Source organism: Halictus rubicundus, chromosome 12 (genome assembly GCF_050948215.1).
Source record: "Halictus rubicundus isolate RS-2024b chromosome 12, iyHalRubi1_principal, whole genome shotgun sequence".
Lineage (NCBI taxonomy): Eukaryota > Metazoa > Arthropoda > Insecta > Hymenoptera > Halictidae > Halictus > Halictus rubicundus.
In genome coordinates this window covers 9,877,514-9,892,515 of record NC_135160.1, presented here as the reverse complement: position 1 = coordinate 9,892,515, position 15,002 = coordinate 9,877,514, and positions in this window count along the sequence as shown.

Sequence of the window (15,002 nt, the reverse complement as noted above, 5' to 3'; positions counted from 1 at the left end):
CTGGTGTTAGCTTCGGCAAAGATGGACACTTCAAAGAAATCGTCGTGCACCGGCGTTGTCGGTGGTTCGGGGGTGGTGTCGAGGGGTGTGCAGTGCAGGGGTGGTTCGAAGCTGGTAAGCGGAAATTGCGCCTGGGGGTTGGTAGCGCGGATTTAACGTTGTTTTGCCCTGACCTAGCTCTCTGGATCCCCATTCCGAACCGGAAGGTAACAGCTCGGCTGGCTTTCATCCCCACCCAGAGGGGAATGCTACTCTCATAGTACTCGTACAAACCCCCACGCCCCGTTTTTCCCTCCTCACCCTGCCGCCCTATAGCGTTCTCGTTGACCCTATCTCGCGCAGGCAGCCGCCCGTGTCTCTGCACAGAGAATGGCGCCGAGAAACCCTTGCTTCGAATCTGGTTAAGGGTTGTACCCACTTTAAACCTCCCCTACCCGCCACCCCCACACCCCTTCAAAATGCGCGCCGCTTTTTGTCGCGTGTTTTCGCCGCTTTTCCGGAAAAGTAGACGCCGGATTTTCACTGTGCCGCCTTCCACAGGATTTATCATTTAACCCGCGCATGGTTTCGACGATTTTATGGCAACTCTGGTCGGGTCCATTCACATTCTGACGCACGTTTTTACACCCGGTTCTTTCAGATGGATTTTTTCCTTTGTGCACTTCGAAAGCACATTTTAAAAATATGCTCGGATAATTTTGTAATCGTATTCGAAACAACGACGCAGTTATAGCATATTTAATCGGTCGCATCAATGGCTGGCGACGCGATAGTGTACTTTATCACACAGTTGTGTATTTTATCTGTTCGTTTTTGCTACAAATTTATAATTTATAAAAATTTTGTTCCTCCCGTTTCATCAAACTACAAATTCCCATTCATTTGACTCTCCCTCAGACTTTGAAAAATTCCCACTGAAAAAAATGCTATGAACCGCGAAGACAAATACAAACGAACAGTATATAATGGGGAAACACGAAAACGTTGTCAAACAAGTGTTTCGTAACTCTCCAAGAATATCCGCGGCGCAAAAAGTAATATCACGGCGATGGTTATATTCGCGAGCTCACCGAGAAGTCTTGTCGCGACTGCGTTCGCGACAGTCGTAGAATCCCAGCAATGGAAAAACGATGTTTTAATATCACGTTACGCGCATGATACGCGTATTACGTTAATAAATTTCCGGCGCGAGTGCGACGCGCTGCCGAAGCACGTTTTTCATCTGAGAGAGCTTATGAAATTGTTTACACGCACGAAGTACCCGCGATATTGCTATTTAGTTATTACTTGGACGCGGCCGGTGTGTTTTTCAGCGCGAACCCGGCGCGTCCCGCGTCCGGTTGAAATGTCATTTTTACGGAACGAGGGGTTTCAATGGATTTCGAACGAGCAAGATATTTGAAGGGGTTGTTTTCTGTCTGCGTCCATAAAGAGAATCAAGATTCGCAAAGAGGATCAACACTGGGAGAGCGCTCTTGTAACGAAATCGTTTGCTTGAAATGGTCTCTTGTCAAGGGAAAAATAAAACACCGTACTTTGTAGTTTATTTCGTTAAATTATTCAAAACTATTGGCATAATTTACCCTTGCAAAAATTAACTTGATTCAGATCGTGAACAATCACGAACAATCTTTTCAGCGTGTTTTACGGCGATTTGATCACCGGTTAAGGTATTACGCGATAAAATTCGGAAACAATGGCCCAGAATCCGGGGAATGTTAATTTTCTCTACGCGCACAGCCGAACGACAGACATTCTTTCCACAATGTTAAGTGCAATTGAAGGGGTGAATTACGGTTTCGTGATTTCGCGGGGACGGTTCCGGCACTCTCACCGGCCAGCCAGGATTTTCGAGCGGACCGCTTCTAATGTACGATCGACCCGCCCACGGAAATTTATAATGGCGGGGATTTTTCAGGCCGCTCGTGAGAACGACGCCCGCTTCCGGTTTCTCGAATCAAGGAGTTTTAATTCCCCCAGGGGGATTTATTGAAACGTTGAAGAGAGAAATATGACGCCGGAATTTTTTTCGGGAGATCTCGTCATGCTCGTCTTTCAAAAAATTTCACGGTTAAAATTCTGCTTTAATTAGATTTCTCCGTGGAACTCTGCCAATTGATTGTACAACCACTTGCGGTCTTACAAAAAGCCCTTTTAGAACAAAGTAGCACCACTTTAACGACCAGATTTGAAAATTTAAATTAATACAAGCCCAGATGAAGGAGTCGTGAAATAGAAACCCTTTCAAATATCCTCCGTGATTCCGGCCAATTGCAATTTTTCCAAAATTTGTTTTTCACGTTAGCTACATAGTAAATTAATTCTGCTCAAAAGAAATTAAATGATGTGCAATCTTAACACTGGGTTTACGGGACCCGTCAAAATGGCGGGTTCTAATATTTTTAATTCACGATTATAAGATTATAAAGATGAATCCATGAGGAATTATTCAATAAATTTATTTCTACGGCTCGACATACACTATTTTATAAAATGGCTATTTTAGGTAGACACATACTAGTTATTTCAATAAAGTAATAAAAGATAGTAATTCTTAATGCTCCGTAAACCCAGTGTTAAAAAGTTATTGCCCGTTTAGAAAGTTGACTGTAAAATGTGACTGTCAGTCGCTGCACGCATAAAATTTGCAGCAGAAATGATTTGTTTAAGACCAATCGGTGTCGTGAAACGGAAACACGGTCGCTAATAGATCTGGCCCGTCTAATAGCGTCACGCTTGATCAATAATCCAGCGATCGAGGTACAGGAATATCTGGATCATCGTTTACCATTCGAGACGTCGCGTCACAATTTATTCGCGCGATTTAACGGATTCCGTAATCGAGAACGGAACGGAACGGAACGGGGCGGCGTTCTGCCGCTAATAATCGAGGCTCTAATCGATCGGCGCCGGTGCTCGCGACACGGACAAAGGAATTTAATTTGCTCGAATGAAAAATGCGAACGGCCGAGAGCCGGGCCGGGCCGTGCCGGGCTTCAGAAGCGCGGATCGCGACGACCGGAAATCCGAAACGTCGCTTCGTTACGCAATAGAACGCGGATCGATCGGGATCACATCGGGCGCCGAACATTGTTTCCGATCGGGACAAAAGGGATCTAATTTGTTCCCGGCGATTTAAGAGGATTTACCGTTTCAATTAAAAAATATATGGCCGCTCGTTACCGGCCGGCTCGCGCTTCCTCCGACGACAAAAGGTGTAATTGCGTCGGCGAATCAGAAACTCGATCATCTTCTTTGCTCCCCGGACATTTTATGACGTGCTCGCTGTTGGTCTCTCTCTCTCCACCTGGTGTTCCAAGTGTGAAGGAAATATGAGTATATAGTAACACGCAGTTATAATTATTCTATTAAAATCCTTTACACTTCTATTACACTCTAAACTTCATATTTCACCTACTCATTTCTACCATAAATGCATAAAATTCGCAGCCTATTGATGACAACATTGAATTGATATAAAGCATATCAGTGAAAAAGCTTTAGAAGAATTTAGGAGAACTATTTTCAGCTTATTGAAACTATTGAGAAAGTGGTAGGTGCATTTTTATTCAGTTTCTGTTCCTCACGAGCGACTCAGACAATTTTCCATAAAAATCTACAAGCTTAAAGGAACAGCCGTCAAGATAATAACGCAACGACGTAATACATAAGACTTCTACGCACAACTATTACTTCAATAGTACTTTCCCATGTTATGACATTAATGCGACGTTACTGCAGGCACTTTCTCCGTAAATTTTCCATTCATCAACAGGAAAGACTCGCCTTCATCACGACGTACTGTCCACCAGAGAGTACTACCTACAATTAGAAAGTTCAAAGACCCAATTGACTTAATTGTGTAATCATAAACACACGTTTCTTTATACCTAGATTACGGATCGTTACGCGATTTCGTTCCATAGAAACGGCATTGGCGACGAGGAACAGTCCAAGCATACTTTCAGCGTATTTCAAAAATATTTCTCCCTTCATCGAATTCTAACATTCAGCATAGAAATAGTTCAAACATGTTTTTCCCTGATGTTATGGATTAGAAGATAATTACTTGACCAATTACTATCACTTGCATAAGTAGTTCAAATATGTCTTTCTCTATATATGTCTCAAATGCTTAGCTGATAAAAGTCCCAGAACTATTCCCACTGCCGCAGGGTATACCTGGTGAGGAGCCATAATCGAGGCCTCTAGAGCTTCGTTGTCCTTTTCTACATTCGGCGTAGATCAGAGAACAGTATCTCCTGGCCGATATATGTCCCTGGCTATACCCGTATTTTGGACATATATCGAGTAAACACTGTAATTACTCGAGCGATTTCTAATACATATACAGTGTATGAAATAGTTCAAATGCGTTTTTCTGTGATATCGTATATTGATAAATAATATTACTGAATCGATTTCTAACATCGTTTCAGTGAATAAGTGGTGGAAATGTGTTTTTTCTGGTTTCGTGTATTATTAAATAATTACCTGATCGATGTGTAACATCATTTCGCTCGAACCGCTCCAATCAACTAATTTCGCTCGCCTCCGTTTTTATGACGGTGCGCTCGCGTGAAAAAAAAAATGATGTGCACGGAGACCACGGGTGTTTTGATTTTCGCATTTTTGTCGCATGGGGCGTCGTCGTCCCGCAATTAATAACTTCGTTCTTTCCGGTTCACGGTCAGAGCGGCATCAGTCGCCGCTTTTTCCCTGGTCGTCTGTATACGTCGCGCGCGGCCGTTAATTAACATGCACGGGTCGCGAAAAAGCCCCGGTAACAGGATTCGCGCTATAATTGGCCGTCGGGATAGAAAGAGCCAAAGAGTGGGAGCGAGAGAAAGAGACGGCTAACGAGGTAGAGGGAGAGGGGGGGAGAGAGAGAGAAGTTAGACGTAGACAAACTATTCACGCGCAAATACAGACCTTTAATTCGCGAGGATACGCGAACCGTCGAACGACTTTCGCTGTTCCCCTTTCCAACCACGCGCGGACAAAGGAGGGAGGGGGGAGGGAGGGGCGGGTGGGATCAAACCACCTGAAATTATTCCAGCTCCGCCCCGGCTAAGCGTCGTCGCCGAGAATGCTAATGAGTCGCCCGGCGTCGGGCTGCTGGATTCATTTCGTGAGCTAATGCAACGACGCTTTTATAAATCGCGCGACGCGCCCCCGCGAATTTCGAAATGCCCTGACCTCGGCTACACGGAGGCTTCGGCGTGTTGACTGGCGAAAAGCCAGACCAGATACTGGAATAAATGTTGTTGAAATAATTTACTAGTCTGGATGGCTTTCGCATCGCCAAACAACGGCGTCGCTGCTCCCGAAGCGTAGTGCTCTTTTTCGGGCCAATTGCATTCCCATTCGTTTAACGCCGAGATCGCGTAATGATTAGACTGCGGACCTTTTTGCTACATAAAATTGTGGAAAAAGGGGAAGTTACATAAAAATTAGGGGTGAGCGGGTAACCGAAATATCCGGTATTAAAATGCACAATTAGATTGGAAAGTTGTGAAAAAGCGTCTTACTCGTGTGATTACAAATTTTTGAGATTCTCAAAATTGACTCCACTCGACTGCAGCTTCGGGTACCCGAACATTAAAAACTTTCGGGGGCCCGACCCGATCCGACCTGACTATAATTTACACCCCACGCAAGTAATATTGTTATAACATATAATACGGCTGTTGACTCTAAATTCGCGATTCTATCGGAACTTTTCGACGGCCGCGTTCAAAGAAACAATAATAGGAGTATTCATCGCGTTTGGAGCGTCGCGTCCGAGAAAAACAGCGATCGTTGAATTGTGCTCTTTGACGTGTTTCATTACCCGCGGTATTAAACGCGTCGTTAGTGTTTATTTCGTTTCAGAGGACAGAACGACGGGGTTCCGTTCAGTACCGTTTGTCGGAACGCGGCCGAATCGACAGCCGCCCCCGTTGCTTCATTATTGCGCCATTGTTCCCGGTGTTATCGGCTGCAGCAGGCTACGGTAACACGGTTACTCGCTATAACGTGGCAAACCTCTTTCTCGGCCGTCGAAATAGATTTAAACAAATATTATCTGCTGGACGCGCGCCGAACTGGCACAACCGGCCACCCTCACCCCCGTTTTAACGTCTCTCAATTATAAACATCGAATTTAACAAAAATAATTCGTCCACCGGGACGCGAACGTTCATTTCCACGGACAGATCCAGGACGATCCGTAAAACACCAGTCGCTATTTTAGATTTCATTTGTTTTCTCCTTTTTGTTGTCGAGATTCAACCGGACAGCGGATCGTACTTGCACCTGTACAGTTTAAGACGTTTACGAAAATTAATATTTACTGTATGTCTACTTCTGAAATAATTAGAAACCTAGACAAATTTTTTTATACTATTATAAAATTGTCCTTTCCTGCTACACAGTGTCTGCCTTGGACATATTTGTCTCCAATTTGACCAAAAGCGCTTAAGCGTTTTATTTCTCGTACGTCTTTCTACCCATATAATTTAAAAAGAGTCAAAAAATTTGGTGAAATAGGATCGAATTACTCAATCGATTACCGGATTGTCCGATAAACTGTAATTGCGATGCATTTCTCAGCCAATCTAGAAAATATCGGGAGAGTTCTACATTTCGAATTAATATTTACTACAAAATGGAGACGTCGAGCGTACACTTACGTCGTAAGACAATTTCGTTTCCATTAACGCCGAGTTTGCATTTTTATAGAGAAATTTAACGAACCTGAAATCGAATAAGCTCCTAATTTCCCCGTCACTGGTCCCGGGTAAATTAAGAAATAAAACGAAAAAGGTATCGAATATCGTTAAACTTCGTATTCCGGCAAGTTTCAAGGAAAATGAGCCGCTGAACATTCTTCCCATTTTCCTAACAGTTGCATGATCCGATACCCGGCGGTAGAGCATAGTCGTCGACGGATAATAAGGACGTTAAACGGCGTTTTAAATATCGCGGACGCCATTTGCCGAAGGAAATTGCGACGGCCGGGCCGTTGCAATCTCGAGGCGTGCGGCGCGCGCGTTCCACGGGAATTCGAAATTTCGAGCTGGCCGAGGAACCATTCGACGACGTCGCCGTTATTAATTCGACCGTCACCAATTGGGAATTGCTGTTGGGCAGGCCGTATTCCCGTTTTGTCGCCATTTCGGCGGGTTTCGTTCAATTTCCACGTGTTCCCGAAGACATTTGCGCCGCCGCGCTGCTGTGACAGTGTTGCGATCGTGAGCCGGACCAGGTGCTGCTGACGCCTGTCCAACAACGTAACGCGAATCCCCATAGTATAATTGAAATCATTCCCCTGGACCCGCGTGTCGGCGGGCCTTCCGCGCCAGGAGGACTCGTGATTCGTTGTACCGAGCTCGAAATGGCACCCACATCCACCGTACACGACACCATTTTGCCAGCAAAAATATGCAAAATTGTATTTTATAGCTCTAACAACCTAGCTAACCTTTTAACCTAGTCTAGTGTTCCTTCTCGAGAATTTCTCGAGAAATTTTATAATCGATTATTCCTCATTTCTCGAGAAATGAAAAATGTTGAGAAATCAGGAACGCTAACCTAGTCATAGTATTATCTGAGAAGAATATGATTTTTAGGAATTTCTTCTACAAAACTGAAATTTTTGTTTCAACACAGAAAAATCGTTTTCACCGTTTAGAAAGGAAGTCCATTTAATTTTTTTAGTAAAAATTGTTGAAAATCCCCGGCTAGTTGACCAGGCGCGGCCTCTTGATTACACAGACTATCGACCAGGTCGGCCGTATCTCAAGACAAAGAAATGAATATTCCGAGGGAAGAATTGTCGCGTCGGTGGAGCAAGAAGACGGAAGAAAATATTCCCAACAGGTCCGCTAATTTTCCTAATGGTGCAGCGGGAGACGACAGCCCCAAATAACGCAATCAACGGGGAAAGCGCGCCGCTGCAGGATAACGAGGTCGCCCGTTTATTCATCCCCTTTTTCACGGTGTCGTGAAAACCCACCGGTAATCCGAGCCTCCAACGAGCACCGATATCCTTGTTATCGTCGCGAAGACCGCGGCGAATAAAAGTATAAGCGGGGAATAAAAGCGGACTCGTCATAAATCCGTGTTTCTCACCCGCTCGCGCGTGCAACGCCGCTCCGGCCGCGGGGATACGCTTGCGCCTGCATTTTTCATCTCGCCGCGAGTTTCCGCACTCTCTTTTCCTATTTTTTTTTTTTTTTTGCTGCTTCCCCCGCTTCCCGCCACCCACGCCCCGTATAACGGCGACAAAAACAATGCCGCGGTTTCTGCAAGAGAAACTGCATTTATGGCCCGGAACCGGCTGGATACGATGCAACGTCCGGGCGAAGTGGAAAAAGCGCAGACGACGAATTACTCGTGCCGATGCCTCTCTAATTCTAGTAATTGTTGCTCTCGCGAAACATTGATTCCGCCGGCACGGGGTAGTATCTCTGTCCGGAATATTTTTTAAATATTCTTGTTAACGCTGAACCTCCCACAGTCGGTCAAATGACCGATTTCAGATTTTTCACCGACTTATTATTTATCGTGCCATTCGTGCAAATTTCGCAAGCAATTTATGTGACAATTTCAGTAGTGCGACAAAACGTTCTAGCTGTTTAATTCCTCACGCAATAAATAAAAATGATATCCTCATTATGCACCCCGTACAAAACCAAAAATCTGTATATTACCGTTTCCTGTATATACAATAAATTTTATCGTTGCTCTTACTTTTATCTCGTATGAAACTATTTTTCACCTGAAGTATATGAATTGTTACAATGGCATACACTCGTTTTTTTTTTTGCATTGAATGCGCTCTATCGAGAGTGTGCCTTGGTTTTGACAAAAATTGAATAAATCACGTGACCCTCTACGGTCACAGATACATTTTTTACTAAATAGCGGATATTCCGGTAGATCCTCAATTTTTATGTGCAGCAGTACATTTAACGTGATCGTTGAAACATTTCTCACCCGGGACAAAAAATGTATAAAAATGGGAGAATTCAATGAACGCATAAACTTCGTTGTGTTCACGTTTGACAGTGTTCCGTGGAGTCCGATAAAATCCAATTTGCGATATCCCGCGCGATCGGTGGTACCGTATTAATCGCGCCAACTATCATCAGAAGTTAAGTTCCAAGGAAAATTGCTATCCGGCGCGGCGGAACAACGGAACGGCGATCTCCGAGACGTTAATCGCGGCGCGGGGAACGCGCGATTCAAACCGTGCGACGACGCGACGGTTCGCGGCTAAAAAATTGCATGTCGATCTAAATCCACCGGTCCCGCGTTGATTGCAATCCGAAACGCAATTACTGCGCTTTAACTGGTTCTTACTGGCGAAATACAATTTCTCCGTAATATTACGAGAAATAATTGATCCAGTTCCGTAAAATTTCACGGCGCCGCGCTGGAAAAGTGAGAGAAAATTAATCCTTCCGAGGCCTCCCTTTCCTCCCGCCCCCCTCTGCCACCCCGTTTCCACCTTCGCTACCTTTCACCCACCCCCGCGATCGCCGCCATTTTTCCCTACCCCGGCCAGGGTGGGGATTCGAGTCTCCTCGGCGAAATGTCGTTACAATAACTTTGCGACTGCTGGCAACGACAGAACGTTTAGGCCGTTGAATATGCAATGGGAATTACGCGCGCGAAGGAATTCCGCGGAAAACCCATGGAATTGCAGCGGAAAAATTACCTTGTCCCTGCGCGAGAACGGTCCTAGCTGCGTTTCAATTTTGGCACACCGGCACCGCCGAGGTTCGTCTAGCTGCCAGCCCCGGAAAATAAAAATGCTACAACCGCTCGCGTGCGGCTGAAGTCATTTTTAATAACCGCCGCGCGTAATTCGCCGAGCCAAATGCATTCTCCGTGAAACCACCTTCTTAGCCTCTGTCCATCGATCAGCGATACTGTTTCTAACAGCGAAGAAGCACTTTATGCATTATTCACTGAATAAAAATATTCGAGTAAACCTCGAACAAGCATTTTTGTTCGTCGGCCTAGACCCTCGGGTCCTAGTCTGCAGCAATAAAACAATTTTTCGACGTCTCGGCAGATAACGTTTGATAGCCGGTTTCCTTTAATCCGAGTCGAATGAAGTCTCAAACGCACGGCGCGATCGCCTCGGCTCTCGTTCGCCAACCTGTAACAACATCAGCTGGATACCGAACCGCAAAAATAAAAATATTTTCGTCGTTTCAGCAGAGCTAAGGCACCGTTTGATAGCCTCCCTCCTTTAACCCGAGTCGAATAAAACCACGAACGCGCCCTGTCGTTTCAACTCTTATTCGTCAACCTGTAAAAACATCTGAGCTAGACACAAAAATAAAAATAATTTCGACGTTTCACAGCAGTCCCTCCTTATTTCAACCTGAGACAAATAAAACGCGAAGTGGACGACATAATCGTTTCGATCCTTGTACGTCAACCTGTGAGACCGGTACTCGGTACCGGTTAGGGTGCTAGACTATGAACGTAAAAGTATTTGCGACGTTTCGCCGGCTAAGGAAACACGCTTGACAAGCTTCTTATTCTAATCCGGGCCAATCGTTGTGACTCTTGTTCAACCCTAAACTAACACGCGCGATAATGCACGCGACAAAATCTACTCTTCTAGCCAAGAGGATAGCACATTTCATTTTATTGAAAAACGTGCATTTCTTTTCGTAATCTTAACGAGTTGGAAACAGTACAACAGTGGTTTTACATTGTCCAAAATGTGTCCACCGTTCTGCACTCGAAACACTCGATTTTAATCGCAAATCTATAAAATCCGCAGTCTACTAATTACAATATTACCCGGACCGACCAGCGGTCAGAGATTGCGGCACGAGCATTGTGCCCGCGGGTCGTGCAAGAATCCCGGCTGTTGCATATCGCATGCAACAGCCGAGATCGGATCGTGGATCGCGTGACCGAGTCGCGTGGCCGAATAAAAGGAGAAGTCGTAAAAAGTGGTGAGCGGCGGCGGCCAGTCGAAAGTAAAAAGGCTTCTCTTGCTGGCGGACCCTTTTAAGCTGTGCTACCCGGAGAAGTTAACTTCGCGAGCGCTAACTCGTGTCGCTTAGGGCGCGGAGCAGGTCGCATTAAGGGTGAACTGTCCCCGTGGACCTCGCGCGCCCCCGGGGAAAACGAAGTTACAGCTGATGTTTCGCGTGCCGGGCCCGGAAGTTGCATTATTTTATTCATGCGAAGCCGCGGTTACCTATGTCGCTGCTTACGCGATCCGCGTAAAGGTCGATTTACACTGCACTGCACGGACCGTGAGTATAGTGCAAACCGACCTCGTGCACCGTCCAAAATGTCTACTGGGATCCCTCACCTTCGATTTTACTGACTTTTTCAGTTTGCAAAAATTCTTAGCGAACATAGCCCGCCGAAAAAAAGGTTAATGGTCCTTTTCTAAACAACTCCATTACGGTACATTTACTTAGAGCAGAAATTTAAATGTAATGAAGCGTAAACCAAAGGTAACAGAGTAGGAAATGGTGCAATAATCGGGATAAGAATAGGAATAGGCAGAATATAGATAGAATGCGTGGATAAGATAGTTTTATTTGGTTGTAATTATAGGATATCGTAAACCGAGTCCAATTCTTGGCTGTAAGGCTGAAAAAGCAATATTAATTAATTCTTCCTTATTTTCTTCCAACTTTTCCAGGAACTAATTTTTTTACTGTAAATAGTTCCCAAGGTAAATTCTTAATGTTCAACGTAGTGTACTCGCAGTGTTTCCGTGAAATTTTGTATTCAGAATGAGATTGCGTGCACGGTTGCCGAAATTTTCTAAAATTTGCTGGAGTTTCGTTTCCGCACCACGATCTCGAATTTGGATACTAAAATTGGGGTGGGACGGGTACAAGAATTTCCAGGCTCGATATCTTCGCGACATCTCGTCGCCCGGGAAGTTTATCGTAAGTCTACGAAACGACCGCGCATGTAAATGTAATTATCATCTAAATTGCGGGAAGTTACGAGCTCCCCGCGTCTCGGCCCGCGCTCGCGGCTTCCGTCCCAGGTGTTTGCGCTCCCTGGGGAGGACAATTAAGCGGGAGGACTGCATATTTAAATTGTTGTTACGCCGAGTGCGCGGATTCGCGACCGCTCGTCCGTTTATTGGAATAGTTTTGTATCTAGATCTCCGACGGGCTAGGTGTCCCGGCTAATTGGCGGTGGGTCGCATAGATATATTCCCGTTACCGTTTTCCATGGTGCTATTAAGACATTCATCTTCTGGAAATTAGAGAAATTCCTAAAATTAGCTTGTATTCGAAATCTACGTACGAGTACTCATCCGCAATTACAATAGAGCATTTAATCCTGCATTCTTCTAGATGCAACGCTCTAGACTTCAAGTTGAAGGCGTCGCTTCAGGAAAATCTGGAGGCTAACCAAATGCAAGACCTCCTTAAGTTCGACATTGAATTAAAAAAAGAAAGAGATTTACGTGAGTGCCAGCTGGCAAATTCTCCTCCAATTCGAAGGTATCCCAGAAACCACCCCACAGGCTACTGTTTCCCGTATCGCTCAATCTTTGCGCATGAGGGTCCACCGAGCACGCACGTGCGTTCGAAGGACACAACGCAAGAAAGGAAGAAATTGATGGAAGGGTGGCCGAGGAGGGATAGTCTGTCCGGGGAAAAAAAATTGCCGGCAGCTGACGAGGAACGGGGGTCGGGAAAGTTGCATGGAACCAGCGGCTAGGTCACCTTCGCCCGATCCCGATCAGCGTCTATGCGGCGTTGATTGCTTCTCTCCTCTCGAATCATCCCGCGAGCTGCGTGATTGGCGCTGTCGGCGTTTCGGGGGTGAAAACGGAGAAAAAAAGCACCCCCGGAATAAGCCTGAATATTTGGTACGCACGTGGGCCGGGGCCTCGTCCTTCGGAAATGAAAGCGTTCCGGGCTGATGGGGCGCACGCGGAAGAGCTTGTTCCGGGACACGTTTGCGAAATCCGGAATTGGAAAAACGAGAAACAACGAAATTGCTCGACGATCCTTCGACGAACCTCCAGCTTCCTCCTTACCGCCGTTTCGGTTCGATTATGGCCGGTCGAAGGTCGTGATCGACCGCGATGCAAAGCTGCGTCCGGGGGATGGGGCGAGTTTGAAAGTGTGTCGACGGTGCTGCTTGTGTACTGCATATTGGGGCGGCTGGGAACATTATTGTTGAAGAAATTCGGGCGTCCAAGTTTCCTATACGAGTTTCGACTTTGTTGACGCTCGGATTTCGAGCACATAACTTTTTATCCGAGATAATAGAACGGTGACGTATTTTGTTGGAGGAAGGTAAAGCTTCGCGAGAATCTGACACGTTGACGCAATCATTGTAATGTAATTATTCCAGTATATATAATATTTTCTAAATGTTTTATATGGGACCGTGAAACACACTGGAAGTAAGGTAATAGGAATTGTGCTGATCGAAGTATTATTATACCTATTCATTTTTGTCATAAATCCACAAAATTTTCAGTGGAATTCTTATTGCTTTCAAAAAAGCCATTGCCTGTTGTATTCGAGCTTGCAATTAATTAAATACTCCGACTGTGAACACCTGAATCATTAAAGTAGATATAGGCGTACAATAAAAATCTACATTTCCTACTGGACGTTATTAACACGTTGACTGCCGAACGACTGAAAGACCTCACAGATTCAAATTAATTTCGTCACTGTAATTAAAATTATACTGCCGTAGCAGTAATTCGGCTTAAGTTACAATATTACGGGAAATATTAATTTTCAACAGATCTGTGTCGCCCACATACGACCGTCACTAGGAACAAAGAAATGCTAAGAGCAAGGAAAAAAGTTAATAATAGAAACGGTGAACAAGCGTACTCTCTAATAATTACAGCTGTGAACCGATCGCTCAGACTCGCCAACGATCTCCAGCAACACGATCATCGGAAGCGCTCAGGTGGTTAATTTCCGCGTTCCAGCCCCGGTGCAATAAAACTCTTCAACATTGTGTCCATAAAAGAGCTGCCTCCCGTAGCAAGTCTCCCCGTAGCAGCTCCCGTAGCGAGTTTCCCGCCACTTCCTTACGCCCGTCATTAGCTACGAATTTTACTTTCTCGCCCCTCTCGCCGTCCCGCCCCTCTCACCCCAATTAACCATCCTTTCATCCCTGGCTGCACGCGTACTCAGCCCCGATCGCTATCAGTTCCGCCCCGCGCGCTCGCGTTCCTCCTGGAAATCATTTTCCTTGGCCCCAACCCCCGCGAGCTTTTCATCTTGTCGAGAACGCAGGTTCGGTCCCCGGGCCGGCCCGGCCGTGAAAAGATATCGTTGGCAATCAGCGGGCATTAACAAGCATCGGAGGACATCTGGGCTCTCGCTGGGACGTGAAACTGGCGCAGCACCACGGCGAAATGTCAAGAGTTCGCCATGGCCAGGGAGAAAGCGAGAGGATCGTGTACACGCGGGGATGGACGGAGGAGAAAGCGGGAGGGAGCATGACACAGAGCGTTGAACAGGGAACGCGAACCCGGGAGTGCAAGCGAGGGGAAGAGAGAGAGAGAGAGAGAGAGGGTGGCGGTGGTTGGAGGAGGAGATTTCAGCTGCAACTACAACCTACGGCTCCGTAGCTGGGACACTGGATGAGAGAAGTCGGTCGATAGAGCTCCCGGGTTTCCCTTTCTCCGTCTCTTTCACTTTGTTCCTCTCTCGCTCGCCGTTTGACTCTCTTCCATTTCCCTCTCGCGGATCCGACGCGATTCCGCCTTTCTCTCTCTCTCTCTTCTTCGTTCCAGCTCGCTCGCGCAGCTGGGTCTCCTCTCCTCTCCTCTGGTCGCTCTCTTTCACTCTCGCCGCTTCGACTGGCTTTGGAACGGACGGATGAATGGACGGTCGGACAAATGCTGGCGGGTTCCGTTGGCTCGCAAAGTGGAGGAACTGCGCGCGACTGAAAGAGCCCAGCCGCGGAGCAGGAACGCCGCGATGATTCCTCTGAAGCTTCCTCCGTCCTCCCTGAAGAGGCTACCGGAA